Raw genomic sequence first — 14152 nt, forward strand, 5'->3', positions numbered from 1 at the left:
AGGTGCAACATAGCATTGGTGATGATCAGTAACTCAGGACAGAAATAAGTTGGTGAGTAATGTCTTCCAGTGGAAGACCCTTTATCAGTGGAGAGGAGTAGAAGAAGCAGAGTCTTGTTTAAGGAAGAAGGGATGGCAGGAGACATCATATTATGGGTGAACTGCAGGGAAACTGAGGACCTACATATACATATGGCTAGATTTTCACTGGAAAGGGGTGCCGGATTTCACATACATGGAGATTTTATGTAAAAAAAAGGAAAAGTATCACTAAATATATAGAAGGAATATAACACTTTTAATTAAAAACTGGTAAAATAGGGAATGATGAGGATTCTCTCATAATTGTTTTCATCACGAATTGTGGCAATTCTAACAAGCCTCTGTAGAGATGGCTCATCTTTTCCTCTTGTATTAGTGGTTCTTTCGTGGCGAAATTGTATCAGAGCAAATTATTCAGAAGAAGGCAACTTTATTACATATGTATTAAGAAAATTAGCCATATACTTGAGATGAAGTTTGCCATGGAGATAGAAACTTTCTTAATCTCTAAACATACAAAATCTCTCGTTTATTTAATTCTTTCACCAATTGCTAAGTTATTACTTATTGATTCTTTTTATTAAAGACCAAAACTTTAAAATTATTCAAGACTTTAAGACCATCGAAATCCAAATTTATTAGTAATGAGAGAAAGAATGAGGAAAGATTTGGTCACTTTCTCCAAAAACTATTAATTCTGTGACATCATCTTTTATTTCTCCTGAGTGAACTTCCAGTTTCTTGAAGAATTATTAATCATAACGTTTTTATGCAACTTTAAAATACAAACATTTTATACTGTTACAAAAATAACCTACAAATTATATATATTCATACACTCAAAACTAGGATACCTAGTTATTTTTTTGTGAAGGTGATTTTTTAAATATTAACGACTTTAAAAATATAGATGCTTACATAAACAGGTACTCATCTGAGAAAATCATTAGCCCTTTTAGCCAAAATGAAAACAAAAATTGATAATTTGTAGTTTAAGGAATAGATTTTAATCACTGTTGTCTTAGTAGTGATAAATCAGAATAATGGCAACAAAAATAACTCATCTGAACACAATGTAATAATTGATTGTAAATTATTTTCATTGTTCTTTATAAATGCCAGCTTTGTTCATAGACTAGTAAAGCTGTACTGCAAATGACTGGCATGCTAAATATCATACTTATTTAAGGTAAATCCCTGCAAAGATACATTTTATTGAGTTTTTAAAAATCATACTAACCCAAAAGACTAAAATTAATATTCCACTACATTATGTGTTAGCCTCGTAAGTCAAACTCAGAAAAGAAACTCTGTTTTGGAAAGATAAAGGAAAAGTGACTTTCAACCTAATGCCTTCTGTATCTAGTGACAAATAGGAAATTCAATTTTCTAGTCCGTATTCCTAAGATTTTACAATCCTTTATTACGTGAGGAATCTGACTCCGGTTTTTGATGCCTTACTGCTGACAGCTCTAAGCCTCAGTCTTTCCTCTTCCCTTTGTGTCCTACATCTGATCAAGCTGATCAGAAGGCCTGGGTGCTCCTTCTTTTGGCACAAGTGGGGGATTCAAATCAAGCAAGCCCCTTTCTGCATGAACCTCATCTGGGCCCCACCCTCTTAAACCACCATAAAAATCCAGCCAACTGCCCTTTTCCTTGTTCTCTCAAACCATTTGGACCTGTTTGAGAGACTTGCCCTGTTCTGCCAGAGACCTCAATTATATTTATCACCCTAATTTTTTTAGGATATAAAGCGTGGTTGAAACTGGGGATAAAAATGGTAGTTAAGCATGATTTTAATTCTCAAGCAGTCAACAGGCTGTTGAGGTCAATGGTAGATAAACATAAATTAAAATAGTTATCAAATACTGTGGTAGGGAGAAGCTAGGAAGTTTATTATTCCATAAACTATACAGTAAAGGCCCCAACACTTCTATACGTTGTCTACAATGCTCAGAACATTTCTAATAGTTATCTTTCCTATATTTCAGAAAAAAATTAAATGACTACCTCATTTTTTACTCAGTGTGTTATAACAACAACAACAAAATTATTGGTTAGCCAATTAGACCAATTCAGACTTATATACATTAAAATATATTTTATTGCTATTCATAACTGCTGTCTTAATCTGTAAAATAAATGCAGCATTATCTTTCCCTTTCTTTAGTCGAAAGAAACTATTGCATGAACATCATTTGTCTACCCATTTCGGATCCTCTTCTTTTTTAGTTACATATCCTTTGTAGTTAATCGGAGACATATCACTTGCTATGTTCAAGGACATGGAAGCCAGAGTGGTATGTGTCTTTTTCAGTAGACTTGTTTTCCTGATAAGCAGACCTAGGAGGTGATACATTTCAGATGGGGCAGGCAGCTTATGGATGGTGTGGTCTCCCTCAGACTCGTTGCTGAATTGCTACCATATGGATAATAAACCAAAAGATTCTCAGAAGGTATTCAAAGGGTTAGAAATACATCTCGCTCATTAAGCCACTGAGATTTCAGGGTTAAACCACTGAAGTTTCAGTTTGTTATATTAGTTTAACATGTAACTATTAATATAATTCGTGAAAATATCTAAATACTTAAATGAATTGAATTTAATAACCAGCAATAAGAAAACAAATAATGGTGAAGACATGATCATACCGATGATAATATCATGAAATTTATGAAGATGACCACTCCTTAATTCATTTACTCATCTTTTCAGAAAACATTTAGTTCATTTCTACTATGTGTAAGCACTATACTCAGAAAACACTTGTTGAGGTTTCTGTGGGAAGTAATAAAGTAAAACCTCTAGATTTTTAGGGTCTGTTCAGTGAAGGAACCGTAAGAGAGATTTAAAAAATAACTGCAGAATTTAAAAGAAGAAGAAACATTTAAATTCAACACTATTGGACGAAAGTTCACGAAGAGAATGACATTTGGTCTGCCAGATTTTTAACATTATCTACATATAGCAAACTTCTGAACTTACCCCTTAGAAATGACTGACCATAAAAAATAGGTCTAACTATTGGATTCTTTCTCATTCTCTTATCTTCTTAGTTACCTACCTATTTGGATATAACCTTTTGGATGCAAATTTTATTAAAATTAGTAATATATAAAAAATAGCTATTCATTTTTTCCTAAATATCTGTATACATAGATTCTTCACTTCAGGTGTCAGCTTAAATGTTACTTCTTCACAAAGGCCTGTTTTTAGCACCTCTGCTTTTTATCTTCAGACTAATAAGTGACATGATATTACATTGTATTTTAAGTCTATATTTATTGTCTATCTCTTCCACTTGAATGTAAACTCTATGAAGGTAGGTATTTGTTTTATGTGATATTATATCTCCAATTCTAGCTCAGTCCTTAGAGTATAATATTTATTGAGTGAATTGATAAATGAAAGGATGACATATATCTATAAAAAATATTTTCTGAGCCACTCTTTTGGAGGTTAAAATTACATTCTCTACCTTCAGTGACTAACACTGTAAATCTACAGGGTACATTTTTCTTTCTTTTCAAACATAGGAAAGAATTAGAAATGTAATATATGAAGATTCTGATGGCTAACATATCTCAATAAATATCACATCTTTTTTTAATATACTTCTATATTTCATATGAGTGGTAAGCTATAAATGGATAAATTGGGTTTCTTTCCATTAGGGACCTTGCAACCCTAAATCAAATAAAAGTGGTATGTTTCAGTGTAGTTTAAAAACACAGCTGCAACTGTTTACTCTAGACATATTTTGATTGCAAATAGCAGATTTTGCTTATCTTTTCCAGTCTCCTAAATAAAGCAGAGAAGTGACATCTCTATAGTGAGTCAGAAAAGTAAGTAGGAGTAGAGCAGAAATAATAGCACTGATGTTATTCCTAATGTTTAACTCACTGCTAGTCCAATATAATATAAACTAAAAATAGGATAAACTTGAATGACATAAAAATTGAGTATTTAGTTATTTCTTCTGCTTATTCAATTTTCTATTAGTTGCATGTATGAATATGACTTTATGGGAAAAAATAGTCATCACTTAAACCCTTTGGTTTGAATACAATAGTGGCATACTTAGATTACTTACGATCTAATAAGTCTACTTTATAGATACTCGAGGAACTAAAGAAAATGTATAACTCTCATTATGTTTTTGATTTGCATTTCCCTAATAGCTAGTAAAGTTTAACATCTTTTCATTTATCTGTTGACCATTTGTATGACTTCTTGGGAGAAGTGTCTGTTCAGGTCCTCTGCCTATTTTTTAATTGATTTATTATTATTATTAGTTTTGCTGTTGAGTTATATGAGTTCCTTATGTATTTTGGATATTAACCCCTTATCAGAGGTGTTTGCAAATATCTTCTCCCATTCAGATGGTTGCCTTTTTGTTTTCTTGGTGAATTCAGCATAGAATGTTATCCAACAGTGAAATGAAAAAATTGGTTTCCAACCTAAGAAATACTGTGCACGTGCAAGTGCAAATGGACAAGAAAGGTGTGTCAGGCAGGTTAGGGATGGTGAACTTCTTAGCACAGCTGGAATGCAGGGAGTCAGGGAATACTGGGGATAGATAAGAAAAGTAGATTGACTTAAGGTTGTGAAGTGCTTTGCATTCCACAAAGAGATTCTCCTACTGGCTGTAATCAACCAGTTCAGATTTTCAGAGAGAGAAACGACAAGATCAATATTACTTGATTATAGTGATATACGGACGTCGTTGCATTGCAGTTGGAAAAGCGAGGCTGGGCAAGAGAGATCCTAAGGTTATTTTAGTATTCCAAGTGAGAGTTGATGAAAATTGAACTAAGGAAATAACAAAAAAGGACGAGAGGGTCACAACAGTCTTGAGAAACACTTTGGAGATGATGAGAGTACGTTTGTATGGGACACCGAGGCCAGTTTGCTTTATACAGAGCTCTTTCTGATATCAATCAGTTTGGGTCGGTAATAAAAGCCACAGCTGTATATAACTTCGGAAGATGAATAGGGGACATCAACATCACAGGTCTCCAGAGAGATCATGCCAGCGCTGTTTCATTTCTACTTCAACTAAATTAGATGATGAAGGGTTGAATAAATTCTAATATATTTTAATTTCAGTGGAGTATTATATTAGTGTCTCCCAAAATAACTTTTGGATAATTAAAGAAAATTGGCTTGCCTATGAACACTATTACATAGAATATAGTTGTGGCAAAGAGCCACAGATGAAATATAACTGAGAAATCATTACATATCTAGTTCTGGGAGATGTCAGTTCTGTTTAAATGTCAACAAAAAGAAGGAAAGTATTTAACTTAATTCTTAGAAAATCCCGAGTTAAATAACAATATTGTTTTTCGATATTATTTACAAATAATAAAAAGACTAATGCATATCTTAGAATGACTCTAGAAATATATTCAACTTGTTTTAAGCATCCAAACTTGCAAATGTATAAATTAAAAGTATAAAACAGAATATTTCTCTTGCATGGAACATATTTGCTGCATGGTAACCCCAGAACCCCATTTCTAAAAAAATCTTTCATTGTTTTTATAGTGTTTAAATTAGGACCCCATACAAATATATGGGGGAAAAATGTTTATATCTAAATACGTTTGTACATTCAACAAGTGGGAGGTTTTGAATATGAGAAGAATTAGCTTAGAATTAATTGCGACTGAATGAGAAATGGTTGGAACATCGGATTTTCCAAGTGCTGGAAGATCCCAGATGACTGACGGAGAACAAATGAACTAAAAAAGTGCAAAACACAGTTACATGATGCAGGCGACACCTGTATTGATTTTTTCTTCTTTAAGTGGTAGCTCAGAAAGCATAATGCCAGATGAACGATTCCAGATATTTTGATATTTCTGTGACCAATCCCAGAAGATGCTAAGGTGAGAAGAACGGAAAAGAAGAAAAGGAAAAAAATATACTTTTTGAGGTAATGGTTTCCATGCCTATACCAAATAATAAAATACAATTTTGAATCCAATTTAAAACCCCTCACTCTTCTCTTGAAGGTCTTCTAAAGGTCAGGCTCTCTCCACTTTACCAACTGGATGACTACATTCACCCCCCATCGTCTGACCCACTGACTCATGACGTTGTCCATCCCACAGTTATTCTTAAAGAAACTGAGTAAAGGAAATATTTTTTATTGTGGTTAAAGGACAAAACCCATATGACAGACTTTTCTTCTCCATCTCCCAATATTCCTTTGAAATTTACTTAAGTCCAGATCCAGTATTTTTTCTTTTTCTTTTTTTTTTTTTAGAAAAAGCAGACTTACTGTACTTAGACATTCAGTTAATATTTTTAAGGATTCAGATATGCATTCATTTTAGTTTAGTATTCTTCTCAACCTCATCTACATTTTCTCTTTGAGTACTTCTCTAAGTCATCATTTGTTTACCAATTCAACAAAACTTTTTTTTTTTTTTTCACTTTCTATAAGGACTTAAAACATAAAGTAGATATTGGGAATAAAGAGATAAAAAACAAAAACAAAAACAAAAAAACAATCAAGCCCTGACTCCACTAGTAGAAATATATTAGTTCTGATAACATGAGTACTAATTGGATCAATATTTGCCAATATGTTATCTGTGCACAGACATCCACCTGTGATATTATAAGTTTTATGCAGAAATGGTAATTTGAAGCAATGATTAGGTTAAAAGTCTGAAAACAAATCAGCATTTTGTTTCAGCTAGATTGTATCTTAACTTGGCTCCTTTGAGAAGCAGGTACCAAATGTGATTACTCATGCAGAATATTTTTTATAAGTTTTAAGTTGTGTTTTTATTAAATATATCTAGGAAAACATAAAATAGAAAGAAATTATAAGATCACATTGGGGGATAGAAAGAAAAAGTGCAGACAATATGCATTAAAACAAATCCACAGGGTGATTTATCAAAATAGCCTAAAACAACACATTGAATTTGAGGCTAATATGCATGTTATATAAATAGGGCCTGAGAATAGTGAATAGCAGATCTCATTGCAAAGCATAGTTGCAGCATGCTCATGAGATGAAAAGGTGAAGGAAAATAAAAAAAAAATTGCCAATTACTCCTGTCATGCTTATTACTGCTAATTTCTAATTATTTCTATTAATAACACCAAATTGTCCCATTAACTGACATTCCAAGAGCTGGTGGAATTACACAGAATGACATGAGACGACATATGTAGAGTCAGAAAAACAATCAATTACTCTCAGTGATGTAAATACTTACATAAACTTTAAGAGATGTGTGATGCGTGGTGGCTGTTAGAACCTACCTCTGTGATTGCTGGCTGCAGGGTCCTTACTGAGCAGATCCTTGAGCTGTACAGCTATGAAACTGCTCAAATTGCCCAGGAAAGCCACCCTTCTTATTAGCTGTGCCCATCTAGGGACAACGTAAGGCAGAACTGCTAAGCTTCTCCTCTGATGCTGGGGGACTTTGACTTAAGGGCTCCCCAGAATCTGTGCTGAACTCTCAGAACTGCGTTTGATACTTTTTTTTTTTTGGCACTTAATATTATACCATCAAATAAGGTCTCACTTTTCTGTACTCATATACATATATACCCTCTCATCAAATCAAGCCCTGACTCCACTGGTAGAAATATATTAACATAGTGTATACTTAATTACAAAGTGTTTAGTGTGGGTAAAATTCAAACCCACTATTATTAAGTCATAGAATATTTTGTGTTAGGTCGGTAAGGTTAAAAATCCTATACTAAAAATGATACAGCATAAAATGCCCTACGTCTGATAAACGTACACAAGAGAAAGAAGAGCCTGGACAATTTCACAGTTTCCTGTGAATACACATGAGAAAAGGAAAGAGTTGGTTGAGAAAAAGAGGAAGAAAAATAAGTAATTATAAAGTTAGAAGATGGACAATTTAATGTGGCAGGACTTGACGAGAAAGAATGCGTGAATGTTGGTGCCGCCAAATACGCGGTGGTCAGCTGGCTCTCGGTGGCTGCTGTGCTCTTCCTTAGTCCAGCGCCGTAAAGGTCCCCGACTGGGCACACACTAGGGTGGGCTCCCCTTGGAACAAGGACGCATTTGGGAACTGCATTTACTCATAGCGTCTTCATCCTTTATCCCCTGAATTCTGTTTACTGGCGTTACAAAAAATCAAATCAAAACAGTTATCATTCTCAGTCTTTCCGTTGGGACTGCCCTGTGGGCTGTGGCCTGACTCACGTGGTAGAGTTAGCAGGACTGATGAGCATGGGTTTCTAAGTAGGGTCCAGTGTAATATCTTCCTTCCTTCCTAGTTTTTGGAGTTGACTGATGGGACCCCCTGCTCTTTTGTGCATTTGGGCTCTGTTCCTTAGGGGAAGAAGTCACCTGTGATGGGGAGCCCTGCACCAGAGTGAGAGTGATGCTCGGAGAGGCGGGGTGGGGGGTGAGGGTGGGGGAACCAAGAGCCAGAGAGCGTGGACAGCCTTTAGGAAACAAAAATCGCAAGAACATGGATTACCCCTAAGCCTCCAGAAAGGAACACAGCCCTGTTAGCACCTTGATCTTAGCCCAGGGAGACTGATTGGAATTTCTTAACTACATAATTGTAAGTAAACAATTTTGTGTTTTTGTAAGCCACTAGGTCTATAGTGATTTGTTACTGCAGCCATAGAAAACTGATACGTTCCTGTGGAGTCAGCTTGAGTGATGCCAAACAGATAATCCATTTCTTATATACGTAATGAGAGTCTTTTATAATTAACAGCACCTCCAACTCCATCAAAACATGAACCTAAACATCAAACTGTGTGGTGTCTCTACATACTTTTTTTTTTTTTTTTTAATTCTAACGGCCAGTAGGAGAGGGCCTGCTGGGTTGGTCTTTGCTGCCCTGTCTGTTGGAATGATGGACTATGAGCATACTATAGGTATCCCTTAAATTCAAATCACTTTATTCTGTTTTGAATAGTTTAAGTAAATCTTCTCATTTTCCAGTCTCGCCAGGAAAGGAAAGTAACTATGGGGAAAGTGATGTAATTGGAATATGGGGGAAGGTTATGGAGGACCTCTTAGGGTTCTTCCAAGAAAAGATTGATAACTGAGCATCTGGGCAACAGTTTATCAAGGGAGAACCTCTGGTTGGTCCAGGTTGCTTCATAAAATAAAGGGCCTCCTTGCACAGTATCACGTGCCACAGCCTTAAATGTAGCACACGCTGAAACCCACCACCAACCACATTTCTAAACAAAACGTAAGACCGAGTGAGCATTTAATGCCTGCTGCTTCCACGCTCCTCTCAACCTCTTCAAGGCTGCTGACTGTGTCTTCTGCTTCTTTGAATGGGTGCATACCTATCTGAGTCCCTGCTTGCTGAAAACGTTCTGTAATGATTTAATGATTTGCTGAATGCTTAGCATCCAAGAGGCTCTCTTAAAGGATCAGCGTTTTGGAGTCTAAGTGTTTATTTAAATATATATCATGGAAGGGCACAACGTTGCTTCTTGTAGTCTTTTTCATATCCTCATGCTGGATTTTGGAAGAGAACTATTCTTCATATAAGAAAGACTTCTTCAGTATGCACGGCAACGTGACAGACAAGACTGAGATCTGTTGGCATTCTAAGTCTTGCAGACACTAATAATAGATGACAGATTAAGAATAATTGACAGTGCCATTGTGAAGTGTTTATACTAACAGAAGAAGGGGCTTTGACTGATAGCTGGAGGAGAAGGCAAGGGACTACCAGAGGGAAACAAATAATTTCACAGGCATTAGGTTTCAAATCTACCTTAATAAGCTTCCAATTCTGTGCTAAGTAGAAAGTATAGTCTGTAGTGTTCATCCTATATGAATTTCTTCTCATTTTCTAACAACACAAGCCATGCAATATGCTTTAAGAAAATACAGGAGAGTGGGTAGTTTTTACTTAGAATATGACTAAAAGAGATCGGTAATCTATTTAAAGTTATGTAGTTAGTGGCATGGATATGTTACATTTAGGCATATATTAAGCTACAGTCAAATACTTTTAAAACCACCTGCCCACATACTCTCCTTATTTTAGCCATTAGTATGAAACACATTTTTTTAATAAATGGCATTATTCTAATTAGCACCCTTTATAATGATTTTGGGTAAGTGTTAATTAGTTTAATTCCATTAGCTTTTAAACAGAAAGCATTAATGCAAAAATGCACATTAATACTTACTTGGAATTTGGGTTTGAACATTAAAAAATTATAGCTTATGTCAAGGATAGGCATGCCATGAAGAAAAATAATCAAGGTATTTCACAAGAATTTTACTAAGTTAAATATCTGTTATAGAAAGAAAATACTCTGTTGTGGGTTAAAATGACTGACTTTAGCTCTAACTCTATTTATTATATTTCTAACTCTAAAGCTGCTTTTGTCTTATTTTACGGATAAAATAAAATAATATATGTGCAAATATGTTATACACTATAAAACACTATGTCATTGCACAAAAGATGATTAGCCTTCCACAGAGGTTTATATGTTGACTTTCATAGAAGAGAACTTTTTGTCTCTAGCTAGGCATTGGGTCTCTTTGTGTTTTACATCTAGAGCGGTCTTCTTTTCAGCCATATTGTGTGAGTGAAGTGTGTAACATTTCCATTTATGAAACAGAAATGCCTTTAGAACTTATGAAACAAAAATTTCATGATTTCTGTCCATCTGTTTACTGAATACAGAGGACTTGGAAAATCAGAAGGAATCTAGATCCTTGAGTCATGCCCTGGAAAGACATTTTCCCACCATGAATAGGTTCATGGACTAATGCGAGCAAGAAATAAAAAATCGTGTTAAAATAGTTGAAATTTAGCATTGTTACAGAATCAAATAAATTCATGCAAATATTTTGAATTAGCCTTAATGTAGAAACATTGATGTATGCATCTGTACTAAGCATGAGTAGTCTTCAAAATGTTTTTGTGTTAAAGAGATGTCAAAATTACTATGTATCACACAGATCATTTTGGAAGATTTCTTACATATTTCACTTTTATAACCTGTGAAATAAATTTATTTAGAAATAGAGGACAGTTATTTCAAATGATGGAGACTTTAGGTAACCATGGGTATAAGTACAATCATGTTAGTACGACTCCCTAATTGTGCTTTTTCTCTACCTGCTGACTATATTGGCCACTTCCTGTTTCCGGTCCCATGTAGTTCTGGGGATACCCAAGGAATAACTTATTCCTGTCCATACTACTTTGCTGCATTCCCACTGCCCACTCCTGCTGCCTTGTCCTTGTCAGTACCATGCATCAGGCAGGAATCTGCAGAGCTCCGCGATAGCTCATCTGAGACTCTGCAGTGGCAGCGTTGAGGACATGCCACTACAAACTGAGTTCCATTTCAGGCTACAGACAAGCTGAGCTTCTCTATCCTGATGCCTTCCTTAACAATGTTCTTTCCTTTTGTATTGTATGCAATATAATGATGAGAGGATGTAGTCTAGGCTATCTAAGGGCTCACGGAAGTTTTGCCTAGAACCTGCACAAATATAAAAACGAAAAATTGCTGCATTTTGCAAACCAACACTTTTATTCTTTCTTTTCTTTCCTTTTCTCTTTCTTTTATTCATGTGTATTTCCAGCTTGGTTGAGTCTCTAAATCTCCCAGCAACAGTCTCTAGGTAAACCCATGCAGAGTGCTCTTCTTCAGAATCTAGAATTGTATTGCTAGTATTGGCTTTTCATTCCAGATTTCTCCTACTCATTGCCTGACCCTGCAAAGCCTTTAGTTTCTTCTACTCAGTCTTTATATGTCTAGATCCTGTATTTGAAATAGAATTTATATGTCTTCCCTCCTCCCACCCTATAAGGAGCCTTTATGCAAAACTGTCCTCATCAATAAATCTGAATGAAAGAATGGTGCGTATCTTCACTTGACAGATGGGCCCTGTCTTTGTCTCTGGCCCAACAGGTATAGTGTGTTACAAAAATAAACATTGCTATCTGAATTTATTTGCCTGTTCCTTCTGAAAATATCAAGATGCTATTGCTTTTTTTGAAAGAAAGCTTAGTTTTAAGCTAATTTTCTCTAAAGTAGCCCTCCCACCCCTAATGGTAGTTCTAATTTCATGCAGGGTAAGGATGAAATATGCACATCTCATGTGGAAATAATCTTTTTCAGGAGGGAAACCAAATTAAAAGAAAAAAAATGTTTAAGTAACTACCCGTGAGGGATAATCCTTTAATGCATTAACTAGCTGACAGTCATTCATGAAACACTGAATTCTGCAAGTATTTCTTAAGAGTATGTTCTTATTTCTATGTTCTTTCAATTTTCATCCTAAATTTCAATATGTAGAAATTAACTTTAAATGATACAAAGTAACACCTAGAAGTCTAGAAACCTAAGGTCCACATTAGAAATGTGATTTTCTAATTATTAATGAACAGTAGTACTTCTAAATACGCAGAGGTAGAAAAAAATCGTAAAGAAGCAGGAAAGGAAAATGCCTTCAATTCTTAGGCACAAAATCACGTCAGACACATAGACATGTGAAAAACTTCTCAAGACATTTCAGGAAAAACTTTGAAGCAGCAGTTTATCGAAAGGCTAGTTTAAGTTATTCAATTTCGTATTTCCAAAAACTTTTGGTCTTTATATTTTTCCATAATGGCAGCACAGTGAATGTCTCCACAGGGAGATAGTGGGTCTTGTGATACGCTAAGGGTTATAAAAGGCAGTCATTTTGCAATTTCAGATTAAGTCAATAAGTGCATTACCATGTGAGCTGTTTTCGTGACAGAAACTCAATAATCACTTGTTTAACCCAGATTGCACACCATGGAATTGTTTAAACTTTATAACCTGTCTAGTAAGATGAGTAAGTCAGGATACATATCTAGTACTCCTGTTTTTTGTTTTTTGTTTGTTTTTTTTTATGAGACATAATTCATATGTGTGTATATGAGACTATCTAGTAAACTTTTAATAAGAATTCAGATAAAATTTATTCTGATGACCTTATGCACAGAAATAGCTACCATATCAATATATAGTTTCCAAATTAGAAGGAGAGGTATATATTAAGAAAATCAATAATTTTGTAAATAGCAAGTTGCAGAGAAATACTCGAGGAAGAAGAGAAATTTTGCCCTATTACCCATACTCTGAATCTCCAGGAAATAAGCTTTCTATACAAGATTTCTTTATCTTTTGGATAAATATATATTAGCCATGGAGTACACATCTATATCGATTATCTCATTTTGTTCTCACAGGAACCCTGAGAGAATGGCAAGGCAACTGTTTTTGTCCCTACTTCATGGAGGAGCAGCCAGGTCACATGGCTGGGAAGTAGAGCACTTGTCCCAGGACTCTTGTTTTCCGGGGGAGGTAGAGGTACCTGCTGGTGGGATATTGCGCAGAAGCAAACCCATACCGTGAATGTGGTCTGACCGGTGCCTTAAAGAAAGGTAAGAGTTTCTCTCTTGTACTAGATTAAATCAACACATTCTGTGATTGCCAGTAACTGTATCGAAAGTAGGTGTTTCAGTAATGATAAATTAATCATTTCAATCTAGACTAATTACCTTCTAGACACAACAGAGATGTTATTACTGGAACGTTATTATTTATTGAAAACGGCAAATGCCTTCTCAAAATAAAATATGCATATATGTATGTTGGGAAATAGTAAACATATTTAACATTCAATATTTTTCTAAAGAAAGGGCTTCGTTGTTAAAATATATATATATATATATTGAAACACAATGTTGTGGAAAAATTTTGAAACTGTGTATTAGCATCCATACCTGATTTTTTCTACATGTTATTTTGGTCATTTAGAACCAAGAAAACACTATTTCAAGCACATAATTATAGAAAAAGTTATATTTGATAACTCACTTGCAATTTCTGTAAAAATTTAAGTAATAATCCATGTAACTGAAAGAATACTAGAACATATTTGCATCTAGACAAATCATTAATAATTATAATAACTACTTTACATAGTCATTAAAGTAAGACAGAAAAAAATTATAACCCACTATATGAAACTATATGTAATGTGACATTGCCAATATGGGACATGCTGTTTATTGGACAACTGCTGATTATTTTGTGATGAAATTGTGACAAAAGAGTCATATA

This window comes from Pteropus alecto, unplaced genomic scaffold, assembly GCF_000325575.1.
Source record: "Pteropus alecto unplaced genomic scaffold, ASM32557v1 scaffold17, whole genome shotgun sequence".
Taxonomy (NCBI): Eukaryota; Metazoa; Chordata; class Mammalia; order Chiroptera; family Pteropodidae; genus Pteropus; species Pteropus alecto.